The sequence below is a fragment of the Mobula hypostoma genome, chromosome 5 (assembly GCF_963921235.1).
Source record: "Mobula hypostoma chromosome 5, sMobHyp1.1, whole genome shotgun sequence".
Lineage (NCBI taxonomy): Eukaryota > Metazoa > Chordata > Chondrichthyes > Myliobatiformes > Myliobatidae > Mobula > Mobula hypostoma.
The window spans coordinates 50,830,182-50,852,833 of NC_086101.1; the positions used below are offsets into that span (position 1 = coordinate 50,830,182).

At 38.1% G+C, this 22,652-nt stretch overlaps 1 long non-coding RNA gene across 2 annotated transcripts in view; it reads right to left on the reverse strand.

Moving 5' to 3' along the window:
- Positions 1-22,652, reverse strand: part of LOC134346810 (uncharacterized) — a 269,069-nt gene that overhangs the window by 22,123 nt on the left and 224,294 nt on the right. Inside the window, exon 3 of one of the 2 annotated variants that reach the window (XR_010018035.1) lies at positions 15,788-17,018. The exons of the other annotated variant lie outside the window; for it this stretch is intronic. This is a non-coding gene — a long non-coding RNA (uncharacterized LOC134346810). Of the gene's footprint in view, positions 1-15,787; positions 17,019-22,652 lie in introns of those variants that run through there. 2 annotated transcript variants of the gene reach the window in all.

Sequence of the window (22,652 nt, forward strand, 5' to 3'; positions counted from 1 at the left end):
GCTTTGAGAGGTTGGTCCTGCTTCAGCAAGGACTTGGACCCACTGCGATTTGCCTATCACCACAGTAGGTCTACAGCAGACGCAAACTCAATGGCTCTTCACATGGTCTTAGATCATCTGGACAGTACAAACACCTATGTCAGGATGCTGTTCATAGACTATAGCTCAGCATTTAACACAATTATTCTCACTGTCCTGATCGATAAGCTACAGAACCTGGGCCTCTGTACCTCTCTCTGCAATTTGATCCTCGACTTCTTAACTCATGACTGTGGCTAGGTATAGCTCAAATGCCATCTATAAATTTGCTGATGGTACAACTATTGTTGATAGGATCTCAGATGGAGATGAGAGGGCATACAGAATCAAGATTGTACCAGATAGTTGGTGATGTTGCAGCAACAACCTTGCGCTCAATGTCAGTAAGATAAAAGAGCTGATTGTGGACTTCAGGAAGGGTAAGACAAGAGCAGACCAACCAATCCTCATAGAGGGATCAGAAGTGGCGGGAGTGAGCAATTTAATGTTCCTGGGTGTCAAGATCTCTGAGGATTTAACCTGATCCCAACATATCGATGTAGCTATAAAAAAGACAAGACAGCAGCTATATTTCAACAGGATTCTGAAGAGTTTTGCCTTGTCAACTAAAACACTCGAAAACTTCTATAGATGTACCGTGGAGAGCACTCTGACAGTCTGCATCACTGTCTGGTATGGTGGGGGAGGAGAATTGCGGGAGGGGCGGGATGTGCTACACCACAAGACCGAAAGAAGCTACAAAAAGTTGTAAAATTAGTCAGCTTCATCTTCGGTAGTAGCCTTCGTAGTATCCAAGACATCTTCAAGAAGTGGTGCCTCAGAAAGGCGATGTCCATTATTAAGAAACCCCATCACTCGGGGCATGCTCTCTACTCATTGTTACCGTCAGAAAGCAGGTACAGAAGCCTGAAGGCATGTATTCAGTGATTCAGCAACAGCTTTTTCCTCCCTGCCATTCGATTTCTAAATGGACATTGAACGCATGAACACTACCTCACTTTTATATATATTGCATTGCAATGTCCTGCAGCTGCTAAGTTAACAAATTTCATGACACATGCCAGTGATAATAAACCTGATTTTGATTCTGAAAGCTAGAGAGCAGCAATGGACAGAAAACGGGAACAATGTTTCAGGACTATTGAAAGGTTGTCAACCTGAAATTTTAACTGTGTCACTTCACAGGTACAAACTAACTTACTGACGATTGACAGTAGAGTGGATTCTGGTTAATTGGGACACATTGGGACCAGAACATTTTGGCTCAATTAAGCAGCTGCCCAAATTAGACAAAGTTTCATGGAAATAGTTAAAAGGTATAAAAAAAAGACAAATTGCCATTTAGCTGAGTAACAATTTATGTACTTAAATGAAATATAGAACAATTTAGAACACTGCCAATGCTACTACAGCACTATAAAACCGTGTATTAGTTCCTAAGAGTTATCAATGGAGGGATTCACCTGCAGTCTTTATTTGGTTGACTGTAAATGAACAATATCAGTGCAGACACCTCGTGCAGATAATGGACAGCTTTCATACAATGCTTTCAACGACTGCATCCTCCAAGTCGTCATCTTAATTGTAGCATTGAAGATGATTCTTTTTTTTGTAAATTATTTTTCATTGAATTTCATCATCAAACAAACATTTCCATAAGATGTATTTCAGATACTGTACATATATATCATATAATCATATTTGTCACAAATCTCCACATAATATTTATCTGAGGTATACACTTATAGAAAGGAGAGGAAAGAAAGAACAATTGAAAGAAGAAAACTATGTACAGAGTAGGGAGTGATTCTTGACATCTTCAAATTCTTAATAGTTCCAAACTAGCTGAAGTAGTGAAATTGTTCTATTTTCAGTCCCGGACATGCCTGAATGCTTGAAACCGCAGTGAACAAAATGGTTCTGAATTGTCTTGCTGCTTATTTCTCGCAAACTACCAGTGACCAAAATCACTGCTTTTTGAACACAAACATGTGCAAATAATGCTATTTAAAATCTGTTCACCTCAATATTACATCTGTCACAAATAGGATTGATGTTGGAAAAAATACGTGCTAGTTTATTCTTTGACATATGGGCACGATGCACTACCTTGAACTGTATCAGGGAATGGCGGGCACAAATAGATGAGTTATTAACGAAATTAAAAATTTTACTCCATTGATCATCTGAAAATGACTCTTGAAATTCCAATTCCCAAGCACATTTAATTTTATCATTAAATTTCATTCGTAAATTCAATAACCATTTTTAAATTATAGCTATCAACCCTTTTTGAAGTGGTTTAAGCTGAAAGAGAGCATCTGTCATATTAGGTGAATATGCAAGACCAAAACACTCACCTGCTTTGGTCTTGCATAGAGCTAGATAATTTTTGGAGAGATGTTTTTAAAACGCTATCAAAAGTCTTGGATCTGGACCTACAACCTAATTTACTTTCAGCAGTCTTTGGGATTATCCCATCGGAAGCAGGAAATATTCCTGTTTCTGCTCAATGTATGATAGCCTTTTCAACTTTATTGACTAGAAGAGCCATTTTACTGAAGTGGAAGGTTCCTAATCCACCTACTGTCTTTTATTGGCTTTCCTCCAGTATGTCCTGTTTAAGTTTAGAGAAAATAAGAAGTCGGGCATTTGATACATCCTTTAAATTTGAGCAAATCTGGTGACCTTTTATTCAATATTTTAATTTGATTTGATTTATTACTCTTCCCATTATTTTTTTTCGAAGTTTTAATTTGATCAGAAAGTCTTTCCTCTTTTTTGTTCGTATCCTAAAATGGACTGCACAGTCCCTTTTCTCCCCTCTTTTTTTCATATAGTGTAGTGGGTTTTTTTTTCTTCTCATTTAAAAAAAAGTTTTTTTCTCTCTTTATGAATTGTTAAGTGGAGAAATAGCTGTCTTCTTTTTTATTATATACTACATGTTAGCTTAATACTATGAATGATTTTGATAATGTCTATTTCACTTTCTGTTTGTATTGTTATTGATATATATATTTGAGATAATTCTCCTCTTGTTTGTATATATGCTCTTTTTAAATCAATAAAAAGATTAATAAAGAAAGAAAGTAAAATCTGCTCACTTTTTGCAGTGTAGTGTTTAACAAGTACACGCGACTGATACTAGTTAGAAACTTCAGCAACAGTCTCCCGTCCTAATTAAGCAGCGTGTGTCCCAAGTAAACAGATGGCTGTTTTCTCAAAGAGGTTTTGTTCTTTACTAGTTGTCCCACATAAGCAGTTGCCCCGATTAACTGATGGCCCAATTAATCGAAATCCATTATGTTTCTTACATTCATTTCAGTGTTCTGGTACCTACAGTATTTTTTGCTTTTTGATTACTGTTCAAAGTTACAAGGTTAAAGGAATAGTTGCAGATAAATAATATTCACCAGCAGTAAGGCTTGCAAAACCTTGCCTAAATAGACACTAGGAACAAGTTAAGTAGCAAAGGGGGTTGAATGGATGACAAAAGAAATGTTGCCAGGTTACACATGCAAAATACTGAAGGAACTCAGCAGATCAAGCAGCGTCTATGGAGAACAATAGGCAACCAATGGTTCAGGCCGAGACCTGCTGAGTTCTCCAGTATTTTGTGTGTATTGCTCAAGATTTCAAGCTTCTGTAGTCTCTTTTGTGTCTATGTGACCAGGCTGGATAGAAAGAATGGTGTAAGGGTGCGGTGGGTATCCATGGAGGGATGTCAACTGTATAGCTCCCCTAAAGAGCCTTCAAATGCACAGCAGGAGAAGTGGCTGCCTCTTTTGCACATTCATGAACGTACAAAGGGGAAACTAATTGTCAATGATGGTGGTGAGTAAACGGAATGAATAGCTAGAAGATTTGATAGGATTTAATGGATTGCAATTACAAGGTTTAAAAGACATCTGGATTTTTACTTGTGTAGGTAGGGTTTAGAAAGGGGCGTTGGCCAAACAAGCAAATGAGATTAGCTCGGGTAGACACGTTGGTCAGCATGAATGAGTTGAGGCAAAGGGCCTATTTTGGGCTTTATGATTATGAGGTGTTTGGATCAGACAACAGCAGATCTCTTTCAAGATTATTTTAAGATGGTTGAAAGGACTTGCTCTGGAATTGTGGCATCCTTTCAATTAGTAATCTCTGAGACTGCAGGCTATGCGTATCTAAAATACCTAAAGTTTATAGAAAGACTGGCAATGGTAAAATATGCCCGTTTGGTGCTGTCCTTGTATGGATCTGCGTAGTGTATTCAAGTGGGAAATAGTCTCCCTACAGCGGTCTTTCCTTTTTTCAGGATGTTCATGTTAAATATTTCCATAATTCTTTGCACCAAAGGAGGTGGCCATTTGGCTCATTGTGTCAATTCTGACTCACTGAGCAATCCCGTTAGTCTCATTCCCCCCTATTCTCCTCTGTAACTTGATCTCCCCACATTCTGATCAACCGTACCAACTACCCGCACTAGGGGTAATTTTTCATTGGCCAATTAACCTAATGACCTGCAAGTCTTTGTGAAGTGAGAGGAAACCGGAGAACCCGAAGAAAACACGTGGTGTCACAACACGCATGTCAAACTCCACACTGACAATGACAGGGGTCAAAATTGAAGCTGGGTCACTGAAACTGTGAGGCAGCAACTCTGCAGGCTTCAGCACTGGGCTCAGCAGTTACACAGAGGAAGCATATGCTCACTGGATGCTGTGGCCCAGTTTTGAACCACCTTGGTGAACAAAGCTTGTTGCTGTCCAGTGTCTGAATTGAATATTAGAGCACTGAGCTTTGTTGTCTCAGATAAAACTAGCATAGGTTCCCTGTATTTAGCAATTCATGTTCTGGTGTGAAAGCTTACTATTTCATGTGACTTAATGTCATCCTGATAATCTGAGGCTTTTATAAAATTGACTAGTAGATAGTCAATATGAATTTGGTGACTTTTTTTCTCCAGGCTGCATGCCTTTATCAAATTGTAAATGAAAATTATCCACTGTATTATTTGCAAGATGAAAATTGTTTTAATAGTTACTTGAAGAAATGTGTTTCAGCTTTTAGGTTGTATGGTCACATACAGGATTCTTGTTAATTACGAGTAGCATGCCTAAGGCTCTGTCAGATAAACTGTACAACTCTTGGGTTCTGTATGCTTCATACACATCTCAGCAGCTTTTTACAAACCTGAATAATTTTTCAGTATTAATATCTTGAGTCCCACAGATTTTTTTTGTGGCTCAGTTAACTAGCTTGATGATGAACAGGGTAGATGTTTTCGATCCCATGACTAATCTTCATTTAATTCAAAGTACATAGATGAAATATACCTGGGTCGTGGTGCATTACTTTGTGAAGGTTTGCCATACACAACTTGGCTGCCAGGTTTCTTACATAACACCAGTGGGTCTTCTTTATCTGTAAGGTCACTCAAAGATGCTCTGTTCATGAAAGCTGCACATTTTTCAATGTGAAACATATCAAAGGAATGTGAAAAATCTCATTCAGCCCTGAGCACACTTCACCATTCCATTCAATTACAGTTGATCTTTATCTTCGTTATGGGAAAAGTGTGATCAACAAAAATCCAACAACCTCATTCAGGGAAGCTCCTTATGCCCAATTATTCAAAGCCTTTTGGTTGAGAGAGTGACCCCAACTACCATGTCAAAAGCCCATACCCTCTCCCTCTACTGCAGAACATGACTCCTCTGTGTGTACTTTAATATGCCATTTTAATATATTAAGCACCTAATTAGCATAAGACCCAGTGTGTCCTTTTCTCCTTATTCCAATGATACACCAGCTACCTAGAACAAAAGATTTTCTTGTCCAGAGTTCAGTAAAATGTAGCTGTTTACAATGCTATAACTGTTGAAAGTCTGTGTGCTTCTGAAGTTTACAGAGTATGCTTGAGGCAAGATTAACTCATTTTTTTGTTATAGCTGAGTTTTACTTGCCATTTCGTAATTGATTTTCTTGCAAAAGACATGTGATAAGCTTACAATGGAGCTGGCATGTATAATCAGAGTGAAAAAGTGCTTTACTTTATCAGGCAGGAACTCGTTGGTGTTCCCACCAGGAAGAGATGGGCGTCGCTCAGAAACAGCTGTTACTGTACAGTGAGCTATTATATCTGCACAGACAACTGCTTCAAAATTTCATCACTCCGATTAAGTTTTTTAAAAACAATTCCAAAACTACACAGTTATGAAGTTCTGGAGAAAACCAATTTGTCATTTTCAACATTAATTATTTTCCAAAGTTTTTAAATTGGCTTAATAAAAAAAAATCTCTCCACCGTCCAGAATCCACTGTTCTATTCATTCCTATTATAATAGCCTACTATGAAAACCAGACACACTGCTATTCATTGTAACTAACTCTTGATAACATGCTCAAAATTCATTCATGAGGTTGACCTCCCAGTCCATCTGAATCTCCTTGCCTTTATAGTTTGAACAGTGACATTATTGTCTGTTATGCTTACCGATGTCATCAAAAGGAGGTTTATCTTGTGACTACTTGACATCTCTTGTACCCAGCAAGGTTCTCATCTTCTAAACTCAATTGCAAATTGTTACTGGAAGAGCAATTAAGGGCCGCATTTTATTCGTCACTTTGTAGGAGGACAAGGTTCCAACTGTCTGAGGTCACAGGGCAGCAATTAACCCATGAAGAGCATCTACAATCCTTTAATAATTGTAAGGCAGTTGAACAAATGAAGATTTACAGTTTTCTATAATGGTTTCTTGAGGCTTCTGTATTTTAGGCATGGGTACTTGCATGAAAAAGTATAGTATAACCCCTTTGTTAGCTTCTGTAACTCAAAGTCTGTGAATTTTGCAAACCTGACTGAAAGTGAAATTAAAATAAAATATTCACATACTTAATACACAAACATGATGGAAATAAGTAGCAAACACTGGAAGAAGTTTCTTCAAGGTTACAGATTTTTTATATACTCTGGGATGGTGTACACAGCTTAAACATATGCAACCCTAAATTCCCAGCCAATGACATATGTGTGGCATATAAATGTTTACCTATAGTGTTCCTCCAAAAGCAGTGATATTTAAATTTCTTCACATCTCCCAGATGCGGGGAAATTTTTGGCTTTTTAACAACTACAACATAGGCTATATAGCAACAGTGAGTACAATTTTGTCTGCAAATCACTCAGTACAGACCAAAGTTCATGAAAGATTATTTAAAGACAAAGCATTTTTTATTAATACACATGTACCGATTTGATGGGGAAAAAACTTTTGAAAATGGTTCTCAATTAGAGCCAGAGTGATTTAAAAGATGAAACAATGGAATGATATATTTATGTCAAGTCATCCTTTATATTTTTTGCCAGCTGCTATGTGTGTTCCAACACAATCTTCAGGCTCTTTTCTTGAAGACAGAAAAAGCTATCTCCGGTATTCTGTGAATCAGAACCGTAGTGAGAAAAAGCCTCCAAACATGATATATGTTTGTTTGTTAGCAGTTCCGGAATGGGATTCAGTCCTGATTGTGACAGTGCTATTTATTTCATTTGCCAGCTCCCTATTCAAATGCCTATTCTTGAGAGACATGAATGAGTAACTTAATGTCATATATAGTTTCCGTACTCTGTTTGGATTCTGCACATTTCCTTTGCATCACTACATTACTGCACCATGTCCACCATGAACCTTAAGAAACCTCTGCTGACAGACACACACTCAATTGTAGCAACAACTTCTTCCCCCTCTGCTATCATATTTCTGTAAGGTCAATAAACTATTTCATGAACACTACTTCACTATTTTTGCTCTCTTTTTGCAATTGTAATTTATCGTACATTTTTTATATACAGTATATTATGTTGTGCTGCTGCTGCGAAGAAACAAATTTCACAACATAAAGTATGTCAGTGATATTAACCCTGATTTTGATTCAGATTCTGTTGCATGCTGCTATGATGACAGTAAGCACCTAACAGCTCTCATTATTCTGATTGAATTGCAAAGTTGACAATTCTATTCCACCAGAGTTTGTTGCTCTCTTGTGCTGACCACATGAAGGTTCTGCCTAAATTCAGGCAGTGTTGTAGGTGGTGAGCCCTTCTGTAGCCTTATTAAACAATTGTGATCTCTTTCCCTCTGCAATAGCTTGCAATGGAATGCAATATTTGTAAATTCTTATTCCATCCCTCTTGCAAATTATCAACTCCTTGTCCACGATTCCCACCCAAGGTGTTTGCTTTGTTACCCGTCTACACCATTTTCACTGTAATTCTATATTTGAATCTTTCTATTCCTGTATGACAACACTTAATTTATTAGGCTGAATATCACCAATGGCAACCTTTGTGCCATATGGAGAATATCTTACTCCTTCATGACTTTTGTCCAGTTTTGACTTAGGTAAACAAATCACCATATTCCATCTCATCTCTTGGTGTCAAATAGCAAATCCCTCAGCATCTGGGCATCTTTGCTGATGGTTTTCCTTTTCTCCCCCATACTCCAAAATCCTCATCCCTGACATTCCTCGATGGTCTTCTCAATATGTTCTTCTTTTCTTCATGATGATCACATCATTCAAAATTGCAGTATATAGTTCCATATATGTGTTGATCACATTTAGCTCTACAAATTTCTATAGATGTATGGTGGAGATCATTCTGACTAGTTGCATCACTGCCTGTTATGGAGTCTCAAATGCTCAGGATCACATAAGCCTCCCCACTATCAGGGCATCCTCAAGAAGCAGTGCCTCGATAAAATGTCATCCATTACTAAGCACCTTCACCAGCTGGTATTTGCTGCTTTCTCATTATTACCATTGGGATGGGGCACAGGAGCCTGAACACCAACATTCAATGATTCAGAAACAACTTGTTTCCCTTTGTGATGATATTTCTTTCTTTTTCAATCTTTTTATTAATTTCAAAATATCGAAACAAAACATAGCAATAATACAAATAGTAGGAGATATATTGTTACACTTAAAAAAAGTAATTGCAGAACCAAGTAGTGTAAATTAACAAAGCTCCCAAACATGTAGAACTAACCACGGATAATACAAAGCAAAAAAAAACTGGAAAAAAAAATCATGAAAAAGAAAAAAGAACAAAACAAAAAAAAATTATTTAAGTCTATCATCGGTAGTCCAAAGATAGCAGTAATTGGATGAGGTTGTATGTCTATATTTAGGCGATGATATTTCTGAACTGATAATGAACTGATGAACACTACCTCATTACTCATTCTGGCACTATTTATTGCAGTTTCATGTCTTTGCGCCATACTCCTGCAACATAACAACACATTTCATGTGAACTATGTCAGTGATAATAAATCATATTCTTCTCCAATATCTCTCTCAATGTCTCTCTTGTTGAGCAACTGTTTTTTTTCCACATTTAAGCAGGAGGAACGCTGAAGTTACTTGGATCGAGCTTTATTCAGTTTTCATAAAAAGGCAACCTATATGAATCTTTCACTTCCAAGAGGTCTTCATCAACTTCTTAAGGGTTACTATAAGTGATAACAGTGAGGTCGAAATTCAGCTTTGCATTGAGGTACATCCCGTAGAAATTTTATCTTAACTGATTAGTAAATATGCTATAAAATTAATAGTCTAACATTTTGCGGAATTATAAGCTTATACAGAAGGAAGAATGTATAGAATTTCCTTCTGTAGTAACAGTGTAAGTTCTACAGAGTCTGCAGTTTTCCTCCAGTGTCTCTGTGTATCCGATGGGCTAATATGGGGTGGAGGTCAGATTCTTACAATGGCATCTAATAACTTGTAGCGTGCAATAGCTCTTGTTCTGTGATGTTGAGCCAAGTTAATATGAATTATGGACAAGATACTTGATTCATGTCGATATAAAGCTGTACAGCAGTTACTGCTTAAAAAGAAGTGTTCTGGGCTAGTACAAGGTCATGGATTCTCATGCTGGAAACCTTCTTGAGGTGTCTCATTCATATTCAGGTATATGATCATTATGGCAATTTTTCCCTGGGCCACATCCTTCTCCAGTAACAACCTCAACTCAACCCCAGTCTTTGATCTTTCCTCAGGTCAAGAGTTCTGCCCGCCACTCCACCAATCTACTGAGCGATGTCCTCCCACTGTTTATCTGTTGTCTGAGACAAATACACCTCTAATGATCTTCCAGTCAGTACAAACTCCATCCCTACTGATTCAATGCATGACTCCAAGTGTTATCGAGTACTACAGCACAGAAACAGGCTCCTTGGCTCATCTAGTCCATGTCAAACTGTGATTCTGCCTAGTCCCATTGACTGGCACCAGGACCGTGGCCCTCCATTCCTGACCCAGCAATGCTCTTATCCAAGCTTAATTTAAATGTTGCAATCAGACCTGCAACCACCACTTCCACTGGCAGCTCGTTTCACACTTACATCATCTTCCGAGTGTTGAAGCACCCTCCCCCCATTCCCTTTAAATATTTCACCTTTCACCTTTAACCTATGATCTCTAGTTCCAGACTTCAAAATCAGTGGAAAAAATCTTGCTTGTATTAACCTTACCTATGCCCTTCATAATTTTATATGCCTCTATCAAATCTCTCCCCTCATTCTCCTAAGCATCGGGCAAATGAAGTCCTAACCTGTTCAACCTTTCCCTATAACTCAGGTCTGTAAGACAAGGCAAGATCTTTGTGCATCTTCTCTATACTCTTTCAGTCTTATTGATAGCTTTCCTGTAAGTAGGTGATCAGAACTGCACACGGTACTCCAAATTATGCCTCACCAGTATTTTATGAAACTTCAACATAACATCCCAACTCCTATATTTGATACTCCAACTTATGAAAACAAAAGTGCCAAAAGCTTTCTTTAAGACCCTGTATACTTGTGACAGCAGTTTTGAGGAATTATGGATTTGTATTCCCAGATCCCTCAGTTATTCTGCACACCTCAGCGCCCTACCACTCACAGTGTAAATCCCACCCTGGTTTGTCCTCCCAAAGTACAAAACTCACATTTGTCTGCAGTAAGTTCCATCTGCCATTTTCAGCCCATTTTCTAGTAGATGGTCCAGATCCCGCTGCAAGCTCTGATAGCCTTCCTCGCTGTCCACTGCTCTCCCATTCTTAGTGTCATCCGCAAATTTGCTGATCCAGTTAGTCACATTATCATCCAGGTCATCGATATAGATGACAAACAACAATTGACCTAGCACTTATCTCTGCAGCACACCACTAGTCACAGTCTTCCAATCAGACAGGCAATCATCTACCACCACTTTTTGGCTTCTTAATGCCAAGTGACTGAACCTTCAGGGCCAGCCTCCCAGGTAGGACTTTATCTGTGACCTTGCTAAAGTCCAAATAGTCAACGTCCACTGCCTTTCCTTTATCTACTTTCTTGATAGCCTCCTCCAAAAACTACATAAGATTAGTTGGACATGACCTATCATTCACAAAGCCATGCAGACTATCCCTAATCAAGCCCTGTGTATCTTTCTTTTTCAATACTTTTATTGATATTATATAAATTACATGACTACAAATACAAAATTCATAAGGATACAAGTAAATAATATGAATTATATTACATTTAAATCACAGTAATATGATCACAGTATCCCATATTCCAAAACAATCATGTATAAAAAAGATAGAATTATGAAATGAAATAGAATAAAATAATTGTATTTTATTTTAAAAAATCTACCCCCACTACCAAAATGAGCTGGTTGGTAAAAAAAAAGAAGAAAAAAGAAAAATACCTTACCATATAATATTATAATAATAATGGCACAGATCCATACTTTAATAACAGTTCAAAGATTGTGGAAATAATTCAGAAAGGGTCCCCATAACATTAGAAAATCATGTTTAGAATCAGAAATCGAACAACGAATCTGTTCCAGATTAAGGCACTGCATAATGTCAGATAGCCATTGAACATGAGTGGGCTGGGCGGCCTCCTTCCACTTGAGCAAGATTGCCCTCCTGGCCATAAGAAACATAAAGGCCAATACCCGCAAATCAGTTGGTTTCAATTTTGCAGTACTATCCTGAACAATATCAAACAAGGCAGTCAAAGGATTGGACTTAAAGCTGACATTGAAAAGTGCAGAAAAAGTTTGAAATACATCTTTCCAGAATTTTTCAAGGCTCAGACATGACCAAAACATATGAATCAGTGTGGCCACTCCATTAGTACATCTATCACAGTAAGGGGAAAGATCTGTGTAGGAACGGGAAAGCTTATCTTTAGACATATGAACTCTATGTACCACTTTGAACTGTAATAAAGAATGACGAGCACATAATGATGAAGAATTAATCAATTTAAAAATAATCTTCCAGCTCTCATCAGATATGAAAATCTGTAAATCCTTTTCCCAGTCTCCTTTAATTTTATCTAAAGAGGTCATTTTCAGTCCCAACAGTAGACCATAAATGTAAGATATTGAACCGTTATCAAAGGGTTTCAGATTAAAAATTGTATTTATTATATTCTTAACTGGACTTGTAGGAAATGTAAGTAATTGAGATCTTAAAAAATCTCTAATCTGTACGTATCGAAAAAAGTGGGTGTTGGAAAGGTTAAATTTCTCTGAAAGTTGCACAAAAGAAGAGAGATTCCCTCCATCAAACAAATCCTGAAATCGTTTAATACCCAATCTATCCAATTCTTTAAAAGATAAGTCAGTTAAAGATGGTTTGAAAAAACAATTAGAAAATATGGGACTTGAGAGGGAGAATCTCAATAAACCAAAATGTTTCTAAATTGTAACCAAATCCTCAATGTATGTTTAACCACCACATTGTCAATTAGTTTATTTAAAGATAAAGGAAGCGAGGATCCAAGTAAAGAAATAATAGAAAATTTTATAACAGAGTTGACTTCCAAAGAACCTATATAGGGCAATTCTCATGGTTAATGAAATATATCCAGTATGTAATATTACGTATATTAACTGCGCAATAATATAACCTAAAATTGGGTAGGGCAAATCTCTGGTCTGTTTGGTTTTTTGAAGGTGAGCTTTATTTATACGAGGTTTTTTGTTCTTCCGTATATAGGAAGAAATAATTGAATCCAAAGAGTCAAAAAAAGATTTAGGAATAAAAACAGGCACAGCTTGAAAAAGGTATATAAATTCAGGTAGGATATTCATTTTAATAGAATTGGTTCGGCCAATCAGTGATAAAGAGAGAGGCAACCAATTAGAGAGTGTTTTTTTAACATAATTCAATAAACTTAAAAAATTTTGTTAAAAAGTTCTTTATAATTCTTAGTAATTTTTACTCCTAAATACGGTAATTGTTTTCCTAAAATTTTAAAAGGAAGGTTAATATCAGTTGGTATTAAATTGTTTAAAGGAAACAGTTCACTCTTCCGTAGATTTAATATATATCCTGAAAACTGACTAAAATTAGTCAGTAAACGGAACACAAATGGTAAGGAGGTTGTAACATTAGATATAAAAAGCAATAAGTCATCAGCATAGAGTGACACTTTATGAATAGTTCCTCTCCTTAAAATACCAGTAATCTCTTTAGACCCTCGAAAAGCAATTGCTAAGGGTTCAAATACCAAATCAAAAAGCAGAGGGCTCAAAGGGCAACCTTGTCTAATTCCATGTTGGAGTTTAAAGGGTTTAAAATTCTGAAAATTAGTAAGAACCCGGTGGAGGGAGATAAATAAAGTAATTTAATCCAATGAATAAAATTAGGTCCAATATTATTTTTCTAAGGAGGTAAATAGATAGTTCCATTCAACTCTGTCAAAAGCCTTCTCTGCATCCAAAGATATCACACATTCCGATATTTGCTTAGATGGAGAATACATAACATTTAGCAAACGCCATATATTAAAATAGGAATATCAATTTTTTATAAATCCTGTCTGATCATCCGAAACTATAGAAGATATATTTTCAAGTCTGCAAGCCAACACTTTAGATACAATTTTAGTATCAAAATTGAGTAAAGCGATAGGTCTATACGAAGAACATTTAGTAGGATTCCTTTTCTTATAGAGAATGAGCGAAATGGAAGCTTTGTAAAAAGACTGCGGTAGTCTTCCTACCTTAAAGGAGTCAGTAAGGGTAGAACTTAAGTGTGATATAAGCAAGGAAGAGAAAGCCATCGGGTCCTAGGGAATTCTCAGAATGCAATTCTCGAATAGCCTGAGCAACTTCCTCCTGTAGGAAATAAGTTGATTCAATTGCCTACAATCATCTAATGAAAGATTAGGAATATTTAATTGATCTAAAAAATTATTCATTGCAATATTATCATTAACAGAGTCGGAACTACACAATTTAGAATAAAATTCTTTATAAATGTCATTAATTTCAAGGCGGTCAATTGTCATATCCCCACTAATTTTACGTATTTCTTTAATTTGCCGCTTGGCTGAAAATGACTTTAATTGATTAGCCAGTAGCTTACTAGTTTAATCTCCATTAAAATTGACTTCTATCTTTTAAAAGTTGGCTTTCAATTGGATACGTTAAAAGAAGATCATATTTAGTTTTAGTTTCAATACATCTCATATATTTCAGGATCAGGTACTGAAGCATATTTATGGTCCAGTTGCTTTAACTGATTGGCTAATTTGTTTCTCTCTTTGTTAGCTTTTTAAATGGTGTTTGCAGTATAAGAAATAATTTGACCCCGGATGTATGCTTTAAAAGTATCCCATATCCCACATAATAAGGCTAGGCATCCCTTCCAATGTATTTTCTTCAAAAAAAAAGAATAATTTGATTCTCCATAAATTTTTAAAAATCCTCATCAGATAACAGAGTTAAATTAAATTGCCAAAATCTACTCATGGGGATAGGGCCAGGAAGATTTAGACATAGAATTACAGAAGAGTGGTCAGAAATAGCAATCTCTTTCCATTCGATCGATCAAACTAGTGGAATCATTTGACTATCATAAAAAGTAGTCAATCCTGGTATAAGAACGATGGACATGAGAGAAAAATGAATACTCCTTGTCTGTCAGATATAGAAAACGCCAAGCATCAACTATATCACATTTAGTTAGAAAAGATTGGATAAACAAAGCTGATTTATTAAGTGTGGCTGGTTTAATAGATGAGCGATCTAATACTGGATCTAACCAGCAGTTGAAATCTCCTCCCATCACAAGGGAGTAAGTACACAAATCTGGCAAAAATGAAAATAGACGTTCAAAAAATTCTGGATCATCTAAATTAGGGGCATATACATTAGCAAAAACAATCCATTTACTATCTAAACTCCCTGATACAATAACAAATCAACCATTATGGTCCAAAATAACTTTATGCTGAATAAAGGAAACTGTATTACCTACAAAAATTGAAACTCCACATGATTTTGCATTAAACAAAGAATGGAATTTCATACCCATCCACCGAGTAAAAAAACATAAGCTGTCACAGCTGCATATGTGCGTTTCTTGTAAAAAATAATGGGTGCTTTTAATTTTTTAATATAAGCAAACACTTTGTTCCTTTTGATGGGGTGATTCAGCCCTTTCACATTCAAACTAAATAAGTTAATATTCTGAACCATTTTAAATACCAATCAACATGTAATTAAAAGAGCTGACCATAAGTTATTAAAACTAGAAAGCAAACCGTAAAGTAAGGTATTCAAGCAAATGATCATATATTCAACCCAACACGGCTCCCAGAGAAAAATAGGCCCGATCCCCTTCCCCACCCAGAGCGAGAAAGCTGACCAATAGACAGTTAGCGAGCTAAGTACCCGCCCCAAAAAATCATGTTGACAGAAAAAACTCCAGTCCTGCAAGGTCATTATGTCCCTACCAAGACACAACACAAAAAAAAAGTAACTCAGTATTCGAAAATATGAAAGGATCAGTTTAAACAAATTCAAAGAAAGCTGTATTAAAATAATGCCTCAAAAAGGGATAAAATAAAGTAGTATCAAAAAAAAACCAAAAGACAATATATAAACAGCCAAAATGCAAGCTTAATGAAACCTTATTTCAAATTCATATTAACAGAAGAAAAAACTTGATCAAATAAGAAATATAACAGTTTTAGACTTCATCCTTCAGAAACTCTTTTGCATCTTCAACCGACCTTATTCTTTTTCACAATCTGTTCTTCAAAACAATACTCAGGCGGGCGGGGAACCGAAGGGATAGTTTATATCCTTTATTGTAAAATTCCGACATAACTTCTTTTTATTTCATGCAATCAGCCATAACTTCAGGCAAATAGTCTTCCACAAATCTAACCTTGTAGTTTTGGAAATCGATCATTCCTTGTCACCGGGTATGGCGAATTAAAAGGTCCTTAATATGAAATACATGAAAGCTTAGTATGACCGATCTGGGTTTCGCTGCTGAGGACAATGGCTTCAAAGTCAGAGAGCGATAAGCTCGATCGAGCTTCGGCTTGGAAGTGAATAAAGCAGGGAAAAGTTGCTTCAGAAAGTTTGCAAAAAACTTTGTAGGGTCAGCGCCTTCAATTGATTCTTCAGGACCCAGAATTCACAAGTAATTTCTCCTGTTTCTATTTTCGAGACTGATGATCCTTTTCAGCATTTTATCATTGGATAAAAATATAACTCTTTGCAGAGTTTAATTGTATCTTCAACGTCCTCTTCAAGTGTCGTCAGCTTCACAACATTTTCCTGAATTCGGTTCTCATGCTCAGATAAAGTTTGTTGAATTGTATCTAATTTGCCGTTGAAACTCCTCAGAAAATTCCGATTTTTGCCGTTAAAGGAAGCCATTGATTGAATCCAAAGTGACTGGGGATTCATCTTCTGTTTCCCTTTCTTTTGCAAACGCATCGGCTCATAGAATGTTGTGCTATATGATTTGCTCAGTGGAGTTCAAGTCTAAAGGCATTCTCATTAAGCTGTACAACGTGCTTGTGAGGCCACACCTTGAGTACTGTAAAATTTTGGTCTCCATATTTTGTGACGGATGTGTGGGCACTGGAGAGCATTCAGAGAAGGGTGGCGAGACTCATTCCAGGTCTGCAGGGTATAAGCTATGAAGAAAGATTGAAAGAATTTAATCTTTTTATCCTAAGTAGACGTAGAATGAGAGGAGACATGATAGAAGTGTTTAAAGTCATTAAGACATATGTAAGCTGGATGTCAGCTGCTACTTCAAAACTAATCCATCAATGAGGACACAGGGCCGTAAACAGAGACTAGTTAAAGGGAGATTTCAGACTAACATCAGGAAGCATTTCTTTACACAGAGTGTTGTGAACACCCGGAACAAACTACCTAGTTGTGTCGTTGATGGTAGACACCTCGGTCTCCATCCAGCCTGCTGACAGTTGCTGCCCAGTCCTGCATACTTGGAGAGCTTCCTTTCAAAGGCCTCTTCCAAGATATCTTCCCATGGGACTGTCAGCTCCAGCAGCACCACTTGCTTAGTAGACTCAGACCCAAGGAGAATGTCTGGTCGCAGGGTGGTGGCTGCGATATGGATGGGGAACTTCAGCTGCTATTTGAGGTCCACCAACAGCTGCCAGTCCCTTGCAGAGGTCAGGATGCCTGCAGATTTCTAAAGAAATTCTACCTCATCTCTGTTCTAAAAGAACGCCCTATCTATTCTAATGCTGTGTCCCTTGGTTTTAGTCTCCTCCACAATAGGGAACATCCTCTTCATATCCACTCTATGGAGGCCTTTCAACATTTGATATTTTCCAATGAGGTCATCCCTCATTCTTCTCAATTCCAGTGACTAGAGTTTCAGAGCAGTCAAATACTCCTCATATTACAAGCCTTTCAATCCTGGAATAATTTTCATGACCTCCTTTGCACTCTCTCCAATGTTAGCATATCCTTTCATAGATTAAGGGAACTCCAAGTGAAGTCTCGCTAGTGGTTTATAAAGCCTCAACATTACATCCTTACTTTCACTATCTAGTCCTCTTGAAATGAATGTGTATGTCGCATTTGCCTTCCTTATCACTGATTCAACCTTCAAATTGACCTTTAGAGAATCTTGTAAGAGGCTTCTCAAGTCCCATTGCACCTCTGATTTTGTATTTTCTCTCTGTTTAGAAAATATTAGGCCTCCTGATTACCCTTTTAAGTGTTCTCTTACTTTCTTACACTTCTCAAGCATCTCATTTGTTTCTTGCTCCCGATACTTGCTATGCATCTCCTTCTTGTTCTTAACCAGAGGCTCAATATCACTCAAAAGCCAAAGCTCTCTAAAATGGTTAGCCTTGCATTTTATTTAAAAGGAAAATACAAACACTGCATTATCATTATTTTACTTTTGAAGGCCTCCTGCTACCCAAGCATATCTACGCCAGAAAACATCCTATCCCAATCCAATGCTAGATCCTTTCAGAAGCCTTGAATATTGGCATTCTCCAATCTAGAATCTCTACTTGAGGACCATAAGACCATAAGACATAGGAATAGAATTAATCCTTTTAGCCTCTCAAACCTTCTCTCTCAAACTCATGGATGAATTGCTGGCGCAACTAGAGATCGGTGGGTATGATGTTGTGGGCATCACTGAGTTGTGACTGAAAGAAGGTCATAATCCGGAGTTCAACATCAAAGGATATACTTTGTATCAAAACAACAGGCAGGAAAGCATAGGTGGTGGTGTGGCTCTATTGGTAAGAGATGGAATTACATCTTTAGAAAGGGGTGACAGGGTCAGAGAATGTCGAATTTTTGTGGGTGGAGATAAGAAACTGCAAGGGTAAAAAACCCATTATGGGAATCATATATATAGGCCTCAAAGTAGTAGCCAACATGTGGAGCAACACACATAAAAGTTGCTGGTGAAAGCAGCAGGCCAGGCAGCATCTCTAGGAAGAGGTACAGTCGACGTTTCGGGCTGAGACCCTTCGTCAGGACTAACTGAAAGAAGAGCTATTGTGGGAAAGTGGGACGGGGAGGGGGAGATCCAAAATAATAGGAGAAGATAGGAGGGGGAGGGATGGAGCCAAGAGCTGGAGAGTTGATTGGCAAAAGGGATATGAGAGGATCATGGGACGGGAGGCCTAGGGAGAAAGAAAGGGGCGGGGTGAAGCCCAGAGGATGGGCAAAGAGTATAGTGAGAGGGACAGAGGGAGAAAAAGGAGAGAAAAAGAATATATATATACATAATAAATAACGGATGGGGTACGAGGGGGAGGAGGGGCATTAACGGAAGTTAGAGAAGTCAATGTTCATGCCATCAGGTTGGAGGCTACCCAGACGGAATATAAGATGTTGTTCCTCCAACCTGAATGTGGCTTCATCTTGACAGTAGAAGAGGCCGTGGATAGACATGTCAGAATGGAAATGGGACGTGGAATTAAATTTTGTGGCCACTGGGAGCTCCTGCTTTCTCTAGCGGACAGAGCTTAGGTGTTCACTCCCTCTGCACTAATCCTAGTTTCTAGGAGTAATTCACAAGACACAGGATAGATATCTCCCACAGAAGAAAAGGTTCTCAAATGGCAGGAGTAGGCAACCATGGCTGACAAGGGAAGTTAAGGGCTACATAAAAGCCAAGGAAAGGGCATATAAGGTAGCAAAAGTGAGTGGGAATTTGGATGATTGGGAAGCTTTTAAAATCCCCAAAAAATGGCAACTAAAAAAGCTATAAGAAAGGAAAAGTTGAAATATGAGGGCAGACTAGCCAGTAATATAAAGCAGGTTGCTAAAATGTTTTTTGCAGTTATATGAAGAATTAAAGGGAGGTGAGATTTAGTATTGGACAATTGGAAAATAATGCTGGCAACGTAGTAATGGGGGACAAAGAAATGGCAGATGAACTTAGTAAGTACTTTGCTTTAGTCTTTACTGTGGAAGACACTAGCAGTGTGCCAGAGGTCCATAAGTGTTAGGGAGCAGGAGAGAGTGCCATTGCTATTACAAAGGAAAAAGTACTAGGCAAAATGGAAGGTCTTAAGGTGGGTAAGTCACCTGGGCCAGGTGGACTACACCCCAGTGTCATAAAAGAAGTGATGAAGAGATAACTGATGCATTGGTCTTGACCTTTCAAGAATCTCATGATTCTGGCATGGTCCCGGAGGGTTGGAAAATTGCAAATGTCACTCCACTCTTTAAGAAGGGAAGAAGACAAAAGAAATTTATAGTCAGTTAGACTAACTCAGAAATTAGGAAAGTGTTGGAGTCCATAATTAAGGACAACTTTTTGGGGTACTTGGAGACCAATGATAAAATAAGTCAAAGACAGCATGGTTTCTGTTGAGGGAAAACTTACCTGACAAATATGTTAGAATTCTTCGAGGAAGTAACAATTAGGGTGAACAAAGGAGAGGCTATGGATGTCATTTACTTAGATTTTCAGAAGCAATTTGATAAGGTGCCTCACATAAGGCTGCTTAACAAGATAAAATCCTATGGTGTTACAGGAGATATATGGGCATGCAGAGAGGAATGATTGACAGCCAGGAGGCAGCGAGTGGGAATAAAGGGGGTCTCTTCTGGTTGTCTTCCAGTAACTAGTGGTGGTCCTCAGGGTTCAGTATCGGGACAGCTACTTTTGACATTGTTTGTCAATGATATAGATTGTGGAATTGATGGCTTTGAGGCAAAGTTTGTGGATGATATGAAGATAATTGGAGGGGCTAGGTAGTGCTGAGGAAGCAATGCGCTTTCAGCAGGAAGAAAGGGCAAAAAATGGCAGATGTAATACAGTATTGGGAAATGCATGATTATGCATTTTGGTAAAAGGAACAATAGTGTGGACTATTAACTAAATGGGGAGAAAATTCAAATATCAGAAGTGCAAAAGGAGTTAGGAGTTCTCATGCAAGACTCCCAGAAGGTTAATTCATAGGTTAAGTCTGTGGTAAAGAATGAAAATGCAACATTGGCATTTATTTCAAGGGGACTAGAACATAAAAACAAGGGGATAATGCTGAATCTTTATAAGACACTAATCAGGCCACACTTGGAATATTGCTTACAGTTTTGGGCCACTTATCTCAGAAAAGATCTACTGTCATTGAAAAGAGTCCAGAGGACATTCATGAAGCTGATTCCAGGAATGAAGGGGTTAACATATGAGGACCGTTTGGCAGCCTTGGGCCTGTACTCACTGGAATTTAGAAGAATGCATGGGGGACTGTTTGAAACATACCGAATGTTGAAAGGACTAGATAAGGTTGATATAGACAGAATGTTTCCTCTAGTGGTGGTATCTAGAACTAGAGGGCACAGCCTCAAAATTGAGGGGCAACGTTTTGGAACAAAAGTAAGGTGGATTTTTTTTAGCCAAAGAGTGGTGAATCTGTGGAGTGCTTTGCCACAGTCTGCGGTAGAGGCCAAGTCTGTGGGTATATTCAAAGCAGAAGTTGATAAATTCCATATTGGTCAGGGCATCAAGAGGTAGGTGAGAGGGCAGGTGTGTGGGTTGAAATGCAATCCAGGATCAGCCATGATGAAATGGTGGAGCAGACTTGATGGGCCAAATGACCTAACTCTATTCCTTTGTCTTATGGTCGTATGGTCTTATGGTCTTATGATCTGAAGAGACTGGGGATAGGGGAGTTAGAGGAGGGGAGAAACAGAGGAGGAACAGAGATCTCCCATGGTGGAATAAATCAAGGAAGGTAGTGCACCCGTGGCTGACAAGAGAAATTAGGGATAGTATCAATTCCAAAGAAGAAGCATACAAATTAGCCAGATAAAGTGGCTCACCTGAGGACTGGGAGAAATTCAGAGTTCAGCAGAGGAGGACAAAGGGCTTAATTAGGAAGGGGAAAAAAGATTATGAGAGAAAACTGGCAGGGAACATAAAAACTGACTGTAAAAGCTTTTATAGATATGTGAAAAGGAAAAGACTGGTAAAGACAAATGTAGGTCCCCTACAGACAGAAACAGGTGAATTGATTATGGGGAGCAAGGACATGGCAGACCAATTGAATAATTGCTTTGGTTCTGTCTTCACTAAGGAGGACATAAATAATCTTCCAGAAATAGTAGGGGACAGAGGGTCCAGTGAGATGGAGGAACTGAGCGAAATACATGTTAGTAGGGAAGTGGTGTTAGGTAAATTGAAGGGATTGAAGGCAGATAAATCCCCAGGGCCAGATGGTCTGCATCCCAGAGTGCTTAAGGAAGTAGCCCAAGAAATAGTGGATGCATTAGTGATAATTTTTCAAAACTCGTTAGATTCTGGACTAGTTCCTGAGGATTGGAGGGTGGCTAATGTAACCCCACTTTTTAAAAAAAGGAGGGAGAGAGAAACCGGGGAATTATAGACCGGTTAGCCTAACGTCGGTGGTGGGGAAACTGCTGGAGTCAGTTATCAAAGATGTGATAACAGCACATTTGGAAAGCGGTGAAATCATCGGACAAAGTCAGCATGGATTTGTGAAAGGAAAATCATGTCTGACGAATCTCATAGAATTTTTTGCGGATGTAACTAGTAGAGTGGATAGGGGAGAACCAGTGGAGGTGGTATATTTGGATTTTCAAAAGGCTTTTGACAAGGTCCCACACAGGAGATTAGTGTGCAAACTTAAAGCACACGGTATTGGGGGTAAGGTATTGATGTAGATAGAGAATTGGTTAGCAGACAGGAAGCAAAGAGTGGGAATAAACGGGACCTTTTCAGAATGGCAGGCGGTGACTAGTGGGGTACCGCAAGGCTCAGTGCTGGGACCCCAGTTGTTTACAATATATAT